This window comes from Bos javanicus, chromosome 8 (assembly GCF_032452875.1).
Source record: "Bos javanicus breed banteng chromosome 8, ARS-OSU_banteng_1.0, whole genome shotgun sequence".
NCBI classification, from domain to species: domain Eukaryota; kingdom Metazoa; phylum Chordata; class Mammalia; order Artiodactyla; family Bovidae; genus Bos; species Bos javanicus.
Window position 1 is genome coordinate 23,450,582 of NC_083875.1, and position 12,400 is coordinate 23,462,981.

Consider the following 12,400-nt stretch of genomic DNA (forward strand, 5'->3'; position numbering starts at 1 on the left):
TGGCATCACTGACTCGATGGACGTGAGTTTCAGTGAACTCCGGGAGTTGGTGATGGACAGGGAGGCCTCGCATCTGGGATTCATGGGGTCGCAGAGTCGGACACAACTGAGCGACTGATCTGATCAGATCCATACAAGAGAAGAAAAAGAAAGAGAGAGAAAAACAAACAAAAAACAAAAATAACTTTTTAAAAAAGAATAATAAAATGGTGCATGCTAAGTTGCTTCAATTGTGTCTGACTCTTTGCAACCCTATGGACTGTCACCCATCAGGCTCCTCTGTCCATGAGATTCTCCAGGCAAGAATACTGCAATGTGTTACCATACCCTCCTCCAGGGGGTCTTTTGACTCAGGGATCGAACCTGTGTCTCTTTTCTCTCCTTCTTTGGCAGGCAGGTTCTTTACCACTAGCACCATCTGAGAAACCCAAAGTAAAGGTACAGTTACTCAATTTTTGTACTTTTGGAAAACAAAGAACAATACCTATAGAGACTGCCGAACTGATTTCTGCCACTGATAATGAGGCAATAATTGAATAGTATGATATTCTTTTCCTCCCATTACATTCCCTTCCAGGGTTATTCGCCTCCTCAGTTAACTAGTTTTTTGCAGTCATGTCTCTTGAAGATCTTTCTATGCTTTCCAAAGGGACCTGAAATCTCTTACTTGGGTAACAAGACTTGGAAAGATGGCACTGTTTTTGCAGATGACTAAGAAATTTAGAGACAGGAAGAAGACTACAGGAAATACTATGAATTATTTTGTTGAACCATCCTATCCAACATCTATGGTACATTCTTAAGGAAACTAACGGGAAGAATTGAACAAGGATTCAATTCTTATTCAATTCTTGTTTAATTCTTCTTGAATAAGAACAAGTGGTCTTGTTCTTGAACAAGAACACTGCTCTTGTTCAAAGCAGTGCATGGTCCAAAATGGAGCCAACAATATTTAGTTTACAAATCAAGTCTAGTAATATTATTTCTACAGTTCAGTTGTTTCCTATAATCCTATGAATACAATCTAGCACTTTGGCATTTATAATAGATATTTGATGCACCATTCAAATCTCTCTTAAAGACCTAAGAACTAATTCTTTATAGCTACTGATAGAGTGTCATGCTTCATGCATGCAGATCTTCTCTGGAAACTGCTCTTGGCTAAGGTGAGTCATTTAGCCCAAAGGTATTTCCCCCTCCTGGGGCAGCCTTCATCCAATTCTCAGTCTGCTTTCCCAGACTGAGAATATAGTAGCATAACATAATAGCATAACATACGGAGAAGGCGATGGCACCACACTCCAGTACTCTTGCCTGGAAAATCCCATGGACGGAGGAGCTTGGTGGGCTGCAGTCCATGGGGTTGCGAAGAGTCCGACACGACTGAGCAACTTCACTTTCACTTTTCACTTTCATGCATTGGAGAAGGAAATGGCAACCCACTCCAGTGTTCTTGCCTGGAGAATCCCAGGGACTCAAGAGCCTGGTGGGCTGCCATCTATGGGGTCGCACAGAGTCGGACACGACTGAAGTGACTTAGCAGCAGTAGCAGCAGCAGCATAACATATGAGATCTATTTTTAACCTGGTCCAGACATAAAAAATCATGAATGAGCCCTGCTCATATGGCTCTGTTAAGAGATTGAGTTGCTGCTGCTGCTGCTGCTAAGTCTCTTCAGTCGTGTCCCAGTCTTAGCGACCCCATGGACTGCAGCCCACCAGGCTCCTCCATCCATGGGATTTTCTAGGCAAAAGTACTGGAGTGGGGTACCAGTGCCTTCTCCGAGAGATTAAGTTACTTTTTAAAAAATCACTCTTCCCAGATGGACCATTTGGATCAGCTATTTCTTGGAGTTAAAAATAAGGTACTTCTCTTTCTCTTGTCGACTTAAAAAGATGCACAACGAGAGAGTTGTGAGTTAAGTTTTATTGGGAGCAAAACGATGACTGCAGCCTGGGAGGTGGCACCTCAAATAACTCCAAGAAGCTGCTCCAGAAAGGTAGGTAGGGGGAGGCAAATACATGTGGTTTTTGTGAAGGGAGAGTTCATGCCACCTAGCACTTATCTTAGGAAAGGTTTTCTGCTAGTCACAAGGAGCTGATGTCACCAGGAAAAGATTTAGTGCTTTTCTAGATGTGAGGGTTTCCCTGGTGGCTCAGATGGTAAAGAATCTACACTTTCACTTTCTCTTAGATGTGAGGAGATGCAAGGGTTGGGATCATGAAATCAGTTCCTGAAAATAGCTAGCTAAAGACCTGTTCCACCAGTTTTCCTGGATCACAGAGTGCCCCATTCCTGTTCTCCACCCTGAACTCCCGTCAGGCGTGTCAGCAGCTGCAGCAGCAAAGGATTCAGCCCCCACGGAAAAAAGTGAAAGTCACTCAATTGTATCCAACTCTTTGTGACCCCATGGACTATACAGTCCATGGAATTCTCCAGGCCAGAATACTGAAGTGTGTAGCCTGTCCCTTCTCCAGGGGATCTTCCCGACCCAGGGATCAAACTGGGGTCTTCTGCATTGCATGCAGGTGGATTCTTTACCAGCTGAGCTACCTGGGAAGCCCACTCCCTGCAGAGGCAAATGGCAAATGCCCTTGGCAAGCATCCATTTGTAGTTAACATTCTGATGAAAAGTTAGTTTATCATTAGATAGTAAGGGCACAATAACATAATGACCAGAGGTATAGGGCAGAAGACCAGGTGGAGTATCTCTTCTGATTGTTCTGGTCTACTGGGACAATCATTTCTGAATATACAATTTTTTTTTTTTTTTTTTGCCTTGTGTCCCATTCAAGTTAAGGTCTGAAGAAAAAAGGAAAGTAAAGTCGCTCAGTTGTGTCCAACTCTTTGCAACCCCGTGGACTGTAGCCTACCAGGCTCCTCTGTCCATGGGATTCTACAGGCAAGAATACTGGAGTGGGTTGCCATTTCCTTCTCCAGGGGATCTTCCTGACTCAGGGATCGAACCCAGGTCTCCCGCATTGCAGGCAGATGCTTAACCCTCTGAACCACCAGGGAAGCCCCAACCTCTGACTCAGGAGTAAAGAATTCTCCTGTGGTGCAGGGGACCAGGGTTTGACCTCTGGTTCAGGAAGATCCCCGGAGCAGGGAATGGCTACCCACTCCAGTATTCTTGCCTAGAGAATCCCATGGAAAGAGGAGCCTGGAGGGCTACAGTCCATGGGGTCATAAAGAGTCAAACACAACTGAGTGACTATCTCTTCACTATGGAATTAATTAAAGCCAGTCAGGTTGGTGGAAGCTGCTCACCTCTTCACCTGACAGATAGTATAGAAACTACTGGTACTACCTTAAGTGGCTACAATGGGACACATTGTAACTTATTAAACAGAATTTTTTGAAAAGTATATAACAGAAATACATGTAAAAGGTGTAAATGATTCAATTTATGGTCTTACAATGTTTAACTGTCTCTCCAGCAGTCTAATCTAAGATCACTTGTCTTTTCCTTGCCTAGCATGGAAGCTTGCTGGCTAGCATAGTCTTTCTATGAGAACACTATTAAATTTTTGTGGCAGTTTTCCTCCTTTTTCTTGGATTGTGCTTGAAACATTCCAGGTTGGCAGAAGACAGCCAGCATGTAGCAAGTGTATTTAAGGTTAAATATAACCAGTATTCAGGGAATTGGCCAAAAGGCAAAAACCGTTCATAAGTTTACCTTCAGTATAAGAGAAATCCAGCTTCTTAGAGATATGAAGTTTTAGGCAGCAGAGGTAGAGGTATGTACCTCTTGGAAAATATGTAGTGAAGTTTGGATAGAACAAAGGACGTGGATGCCCGGTGCACTCGGGCCCTCACAGGGAGGCTGCAGGACGTGACACTCGGCCCTTACCTTTCCTTGGGGGAGGAGGGGTCCTGCCATTATACGAATTTCTTTTTTTTAATTAGTTAATTATTTTATTTTTGGCTGCTAGGTCTTTGTTGCTGCATGTGGGCTTTCTCTAGTTGTGGCAAGTGGGGGCTGTTCTCTAATTGCAGTACACAGGCTTCTTGCTGCAGTGGCTTCTCCTGTTGGGGAGCATGGGGTCTAGGGTACACAGGCTTCAGTAGTTGTGGCTAATGGGCTTAGTTGCTCTGAGGCATGTGGGGTCTTCCTGGACCAGATATCGAATCTGTGTCCCCTGCATTAACAAGCAGACTTTTAACCACTGGACCATCAGGGAAGTCCAGGAATTTCTATCTTTGGACTCTGTTGGTCCTTGAGTTCTTCCATGGATGGGTTGTCTTTTCTTTCCTTAATTCATGCATAAGCCACAGTTTCCTCTCTAGGATCTGGCCAATATCTGACTTGTCCTTCTGAGTGTCACAACCCCCTTTATCCATAAAAGCTGCTCTGATTTCTACTAGGTTTAGGCTCCCAACAGAGGCTGATGTCCCTACGGATTTGTGCTGTGGATCTTCCTGTACCTTCCCAGTTTCTTGTGGATGAAGCATCTGACACACACACTTCATCTGGCTTTTAAAGTTACTCTTTCATGGAGTCTGTTACAGGAACTGGGGCAACTTGCTTGCAGGGATCTCTGCTAATTCCCTGTCCTGGGCAAAATGATCTAATCTGTAATGTAGAAGGACCCATTTTCCCACACCCCCTCTTTAATACTCTCCTTCTAAGAGTCTCCTGGGTCTTCTCACTTCTGAGTTGATCATAGATTCTTGTCCTGTTTGCTGTTCTTCCCAGTCCAAAGGACTAATTATGAAAGCCCAGGAGAAGAATTAGAGTGGGCCCCTCTCATGGTCCTCTGGTTTCCCTTTGTCCCAGTGGAGGGCCCAGGGAAAAAGCTGTCCACACTGGGGACTGAATTTCTTCCCCAGAAGCAAATGGCAACACACTCCAGTATTCTTGCCTGGAAAATCCCATGGACAGAGGAGCCTGGTGGGCCACTGTCCATGGCATCACAAGAGTCGGACATGACTGAGTGACTAAACAGCAGCAGCCATCTGCTTGATGATTTCTTCCAAGGAGCTTTGCAACCTTGTCCATGGAGTTAGTCTTTGAAACATGGGTAATGGAGTAGGAAAAGAGGGACTTGGGGAGTGTAGGTCAAGTGAGGAGGTAGTATTGAAAGACAAAGTGAGGCATAGGTTCCAGTGTCTTTTCATACTCTGTGGGTTGAAAGTAAAAGGCAAGCGGTGAGGTAAAAATGATCCTTGAGTATTGTGGCATCCAGTGATAAAAGGGATTTTGAGGCTGGCATGGAGCAGACTGCAACCTTTTACTATTGTGTCAGGGATACAAAGGGCTACTGCAATCCTTATGCAAAGTTATGATGGGCATATTTTTCTAATTATAAAGATAAAAGATCTATTATAAAAAATGAGTGTGAAACTGGGAATTACCATTAATAAAGAAATTGAATGCACCCTCAAACATGAAGTTATACTCAAAATACTGTTGTAGTTTTAAAATATTTGTTTGTTTATTTATTATTTATAATGTTTGGCTGTGCTGGGTCTTTGTTGCTGCATGCGGGCTTTCTGTGGTCGTGGAGTGAAGGCTCAGTAGTTGGGGCACACAGGCTTAGTTGCCTGATGGCAGGTGAAATCTTCCCGGACCAGGGTGAAACCCGTGTCCCCAGCATTGGCAGCAGAGTCTTTACTACTGGACCACCAGGGAAGCCCGTTATGGTTTTTACCCTGAGATTTTCAGGGCCTATCCACCTCCCACTGTCAGACAGTATGTGGAAAGTGAAAGTCACTCAGTTGTGTCTGACTCTTTTAGACCCCATGGACTGTAGCCTGCCAGGCTCTTCTGTCCATGGAATTCTCCAGACCAGAATACTGGAGTGGTTAGCCATTCTCTTCTCTAGGGAATCTTCCCAACCCAGGGATCAAATTCAGGTCTCCCGCATTGCAGGTGGATTCTGTACCATCTGAGCCTCCAAGGAAGACCAGACAGTATGTGGTTCAGATCATTAATCAGAAGCCCTGGGTCTGCCCAGCAGGTTGGAGGAAAGAACCATATTTTGGCTCCTTTTTCTCTTACCTGCTCCTAGGTCAAAGGAGCCATGCCTGAAGCTAAAGACTCGTTCTCTTTGTAACAAAGACTATGGCAAGATGCTTCCTATAATAGGGTCAGTTCCTGCCACGAAGGAACCTCTGATGAGCTCTGGACAAAAATTACCTAAAAGGAGCACATTGACACAGACCAGAAGCCTGTCCTCCACAGACTTGTTCTCTGGCCCTGTCACCCATGGCTGGGGTGGGGCTTCTTTTCCTGGGAGGCCTTTGTAGACCCCTCAGTTATTGGACTCTGCTTTCTGCTTCCTTTGAACTCTGTGGGCCCTCATGTTTTCGAAAGTACTCAACATAAAGAAGGAAGATTTCTCTTACGTGTGTTCACAAAATCTGAAAATATCATGCAACTTTAACTTTCTATTTGTGTCCACCTGAGAAAACTTAAAGCTGGAAATCACAACAGAACAGGAAGTGACTGTGCAAATAGGAAAGGGCAGTGAAAGTAAAGGGAGTGAAAGCTGAGGGCCCCCTGGGGATTTCAGCCCTGAAGGATAAGGAAAGTCCTGCAATATGGAAGCAAAGGAATTGATCCAGAAAAGCAGGCAGACGTGCCAAGAGAAGTGGACCAGGCTCCAGAATCAGCAAACGAATACAGGATTTTTTGCCATTCCAGCCTAGGAGATTCCCTTCTCAATTTCAGATATTGGTTTAAGCCATTGTGCTGAATGAATACAAATCAAATATGTCTTTGATATGATCGTATCTATTTTTTAAAAAAGCTTTTTATATTTTATTGGAGTATAGCCGATTAACAGTGTTGTGAGTTTCAGAAGAGCAACAAAAGGACTCAGCCATACATAAACGTGTATCCATTCGCCCCCAAAACTGCCCTCCCATCTAGGCTGCCACATAACATTGAACAGAGTTTCATGTGCTATACAGTAGGTCCTTCTTGGTTATCCATTTTAAATATAGCAGTGTGTACATGACCATATCTATTTTTCTCTCTTCAAGGTTCTTACCAATTCAGTTGACTTTGTCAGTCAGCTGTCAAAAGTGAAATGGAACAGTTTCAAACCAGTTTATCAAAAAAGACATAAAATATTCTCATATAGGTTTATATGGAGAAAATGAAGAAAAGAGTTACCACTTGTTGTTAACTCCAAGAAGGGGGCTTTCTAAGAGCTTTAAAATGTACTTACATCAGCTTTACAAATATTTTTCATTCCAGTTGAGAAAACTGAGACTCAAAGAAATTGAGTTGCCTCCAAGCAGAATAAGGTTTCATGCAGAAACTCAGATGGTGAATTAGATTCTTTAAGCAATATGTTGGATTTCTGTGGGTTTTTAATTTTTTTTTTTTTTTTACTTGCAGAAATATTCTTTTTCTTTTTCCCTGGGCTTCACTTTTTGGTGGCTACATTTTTACTTTCTGATGATTTTAGTCTATTTTTTGTGATATGATTTTAATCTATTTTTTCTTTACCTTAGATTTTTGGGGAAGAGAAATTCTCTGATCCAGTTTCATTTTTCCATCTAATGAAAGAAAATCCTCAGAATTTTATATCTACTGCAGTATGATTATTTTTGAGTCCACAAAATTTCCTGATTTTATAAAGCCAATGCTGACCTCTGTAGAACAATTCCAAAGTTAATTAAGAAAGATCACCAAACAAAAATATCAAACTATAGATAAGAGAAAAAATTCTTATATATATATAGCTTTACCAGAAAATGGACTGTATTATAAAGCAGCAATGGTATAAACACAGTAACAGGAAAGTTAAGTGATCAGAGTAATAGAGAAAATAAATCTCTGGGGAGTTCCCAGGCACTCCAGTGGTTACAACTCTGTGCTTTCACTGCTGTGGCCTGGGGTTCAATCCCTGGTCTAGGAACTAAGATTCCACGTGCTGCATGGTATAGGAAAAAAAAACCAAAATCTCAGAAATTGTTATATAATCTGTAGTAATTAAGTTTGAAAGTAACATCTTAGATGTTAATATGGAAGAAAAAAAGTTTCAAAAAATGGTTACAATATAAATGCCTGGTAATCTAGACACAAATCAGTTTATAGCATCATCTCATAGATGAAAAAAAAAATCCTAATGTACTATAAAAATAAATGTGAAAGATTTAAAACATAAAGAGAATTGATAATCCATAAGATCAATAGAAGAATAAAAATGGGCGAGGATTGGTTCTACATGTTCAGTATTCTGACATTAGAAGAAAATATAAAGAAAATGAGCTGGTGTTTATAAAGATAAAGTTGACAAATATTTGCACCATAGAAATATAGTTACTATCTGCATAAAAGGTTTATATGTACTTTCAAGAATTAAGGATATGTAAAAACATAATTCCCTATTAGCTTAGATGGTAAAGAATCCTCCCTTAATGCCAGAGACCTGGGTTCAATCTCTGGGTTGGGAAGATCCCCTAGAGAAGGAAAAGGCAACCCACTCCAGTATTCTTTCCTGGAAAATTCCATGGACAGAGGAGCCTGGTGGGCTGTAGTCCATGTAGTTACAAAGAGTCAGACATGACTGAGCATCTAACAAACAACACAAAAACATAATTCACAAGGACAGTATACAACTAGTTAATGTTTTAAAATGAAACACAAATAAAAGAACTAAAAATAGCAAACAGAGCATATGAAAAGGCATTCTGGCCCACTAGTCTTTACAAATGGTTTAACAATGATGCTTAATATTTTAACCTGTTTATATAAGCAGTTTTTAAAAAAATATTATGTGGTTTGTGCTACCACATATATTTCTTGAACTCTATCCCTAAAAATGTTTGTAAAAAATTTTTTTAATTATATCAAATAATAGAAACATACATTTTTATTCTCCCGGTGCTACCCTAGTTCTCTTCCTCTGTTCACAGATAAATCTCAGAAGAGGTTTCTATTTATTCTGTCTCCAAAACCTTTTCCTCCTATTTAAACTTAGTTGGTATACTCCAGTCTGGATTCTGCAGAATTAACTCTGCCAAACCAGCCCTCATTTTCCTTTAATATAAGATACCATGTTTTAAATGTATTTCTTCCTGAAACATTCTCTCATCACCATTTGTCTCCAGGTTGTCATCCTGTTGTGTTGCATTCCATTCCGGGGTTCTTTTCAGGCTCCTTTTTCTTTCTCTTCACTACATTAAAACATGAAGGTTTCTAAGCTTCAGTTTTTGGTCCTCCTCTTCGCTACTCTATTCCTAAAAGTCCTCATTCCTTTCTGGGCTTTCTGGAACCAGGATAAGCCAATTCCCAGGTTACCACTTCTAGCCATGCTGCTGCTGCTAAGTCGCTTCAGCTGTGTCCGACTCTGTGCGACCCCACAGATGGCAGCCCACCAGGCTCCGCCGTCCCTGGGATTCTCCAGGCAAGAACACTGGAGTGGGTTGCCATTGCCTTCTCCGGCCATAGCACTCTGCTAAGTTCTACAACTGTACATCCAGCGTCAAGTCTTAGATTCTTGAAACTGCATCCTCCAGTTTCTGGTGACAGGAGCTTTTTCTTTTGCCTATGGTGTTGTATATAATGTAGTTGAAATGAATTAACAAATTGATTAATACTTTTATGTTTCCTTCTAGCAAAAAAGGAAGTTCCAAGAGGGCTGGCACTTTATTTTTTTCCTTCATCCTCACCTTTTAATCCTTCAAAGGCATAAAACCTGTGATTTAGATACATAACTTTAATGAAATGAATGAATGAAACTGCAATTCCACCCTTTAGTTTGTGAAATCAGTCTTAACATTAATTTAAGAGAAACAAATGCAAAAAGATTTGAAAGTAAAACTTTAAATAATAAATAATTTTAAAATAAAAAGATGAACACTTGTGTAATTAGCACAAAACAAAAATACTGAAATATAAGAGATATAGTAAAATAGATATTTAAGTATATAAGTACATTAGTAAGATTATCTGCAATTGTCTGGTGCCTGCTATGAACTAAATGCTTTTACTTATAGTTGTTTAATACTACCAATAAATGTTTTGACAAATTTAACCCATTAATTTTATGATGAAGGCAGAAAGAAAGAGGCTTTTGAAATTACTAACATGTGGGGGTATGATGAGTTGTATCCATCCATAGTAATTGTTTAAGAGCATACCTCTAATTCCTCAGCTCTTAGACTCTCTTGCAAGCTTGATAATAAAGAGAAGGATTTCATGATTTCTTGCTCTGACAACTTCCCAGGTATTGCAGCTCTGTTCTTTCTTTTCCAGAGAGAAACTGTTTCCTTGGAAGTGCTTTTTCACAACCATTCTGGAATTTTCCCAGTGAAGAATTCCTCCATGCTGGTCTCATTCCAGCCAACCTCTTCTGCTGAACAGTTTGAAGATTTGCTGAAGCCTTTGATGGAACATAGCAGTGACCTGAGCCTTTTGGACCTTGCTGCCATCTGCCAATAACAACAGAAGACCATTGGAACCAGCTGAATGTCCATCTTTAGGGGACTAATCAAATAATGTAGGACTCATCCATTCAGTAGGAAACAATACAGCTATTTAAAAAGATAAAGAAGTTCTCTATAAATGACTAAGATCTCCAGGTTAAAAAAGATAGGTGCAGAACAGTGAGTATAGTATGTTATCTTCTATATAAAAACAAGGGAGAGTGTAATAAAAGAATATATCTATATTTTCATCAGTTAGCTTATACATAAAGAAACTAGAAGGATGTAAAAAACAGTAATAACTTCAAACTGTGGAAAATGTTGGAAGCAGTTGTCAAAGTATACATTTATTCATATACCCAAAGTTAAATTGACTAGTAATTTTTATGGAGAAGGCAATGGCACCCCACTCCAGTACTCTTGCCTGGAAAATCCCATGGACGGAGGAGCCTGGTGGGCTGCAGTCCATGGGGTTGCTAAGGGTCAGACACAACTGAGCGACTTCACTTTCACTTTTCACTTTCATGCATTGGAGAAGGAAATGGCAACCCACTTCAGTGTTCTTGCCTGGAGAATCCCAGGGACTCAGAAGCCTGGTGGGGTGCCGTCTATGGGGTCGCACAGAGTCGGACACAACTGAAGCAACTTAGCAGCAGTAATTTTTAAAATATAAGTTAATCAACTATATTTGAATTTTTTAAAATGTAAATTTTTAAAATAACCATTAAGGGAAATATCAGTAGCGGGATACATATACACTCAAAGTGTCGACTTAAAAAAAGTACTTAAAAAGAGTTGCGAGTTAAGTTTTATTGGGGGCAAAATGAGGACTATAGCCCTGGAGATAGCATTTCAAATACTCTGGGAAGCTGCTCCAAAGAGGTAGAGGGAAGGTTGGTATATATGTGATTTTGGTGAAGAGAGAAGTATATGCAATCAAGCACTTGTTTTTGCAGAAGATTTTGCTAGTCACGAGGGAACAGGTATCACCATGAAGGAATTTAGTGCTTTTCTAGATATGAGGAGATGCAAGAATTGTGCTCCTAAAATCTGCTCCTGAAAATATCTATCTGAAGACCTGTTCTGCCAGTTTTTCCAGAGCACGAGTGCCTCCTTTGGATCTCCACTCTGAATACCCATCAGGTGGTATTGAAGGCCAGCAGCCACAACAGCAGGAGTGATTTATTTAATCCTTGTAGGTAGATGGCAAGTGCCAATGGAAAGTGCCAATCTGTCGTTTTTCAAAACATCTCTGGTGACAATATTTTGGAAAAAAAAAACTTTGTATGTCTTCAAGCAGCATTCTAACGTTAGGATTTATCCCAAAACGGGAAGTTTTGTGCTCAGAGTCTGTAACACTGGAGAACAAGGAAGTATATATTCAGGAACAAATGACAATTGTCTATCCATTTAAAAACTTGTGAGTGGAAAACAAAAGCACGAAAAATTTACTGATGGAATTCTGCTGCATGGGAAAAATTCAGCCTATACTATTTACATAGCATGGTCATAATTTGGTATTTTAAGAGAAGCAAATGACCTGTTTTAAATGATTAAAATTTGAAAATATGTACCCAGAGTTATAAATGAACTGTCTATTAAATTGTGTGGGATAGGATTTTTTTGTTTTTCTTTTTTTTTTTTGGTTGAGGAGTTTGAGGGATCTTGGTTCTGCAGCCAGGGTTTGAACCCTGGCCACAGCAGTGAAAATGCCGAGTCCCAACCGCTGACCTGCCAGAACATTCCCAGTGTGGGATAAGAATTAACAAAGTTTTTTTTATAGAGGAAAACTAAAAGCATCTTCCCCCTAAGGAAGCCTTCTGCCAGGTTTCAGCTTCCAGAAAAGCTGCATTTCAGTTATTCAAAAGGGAGAAGCCAAGAAATGTAAATCTCGAAGTATTCATTTAGAGGAACAGCTCAGCTGCAGTGAAAGATTTATATTAAAAATAACATCCGCGCACCCATTCCTATTTAATAATACCACATACAAAGTACCCCGAAGACACCCCGCTGG

General features: G+C 40.5%; 1 long non-coding RNA gene across 1 annotated transcript in view; it reads left to right on the plus strand.

Annotated features, from left to right (window-relative positions):
• The window catches only part of LOC133252532 (uncharacterized), a 30,566-nt gene extending 19,822 nt beyond the window's left edge, over positions 1–10,744 (plus strand). The window contains exon 6 of the long non-coding RNA XR_009737961.1: positions 10,217–10,744. This is a non-coding gene — a long non-coding RNA (uncharacterized LOC133252532). The remainder of the gene's footprint in view (positions 1–10,216) is intronic.
• Positions 10,745–12,400: the final 1,656 nt, after the last annotated feature.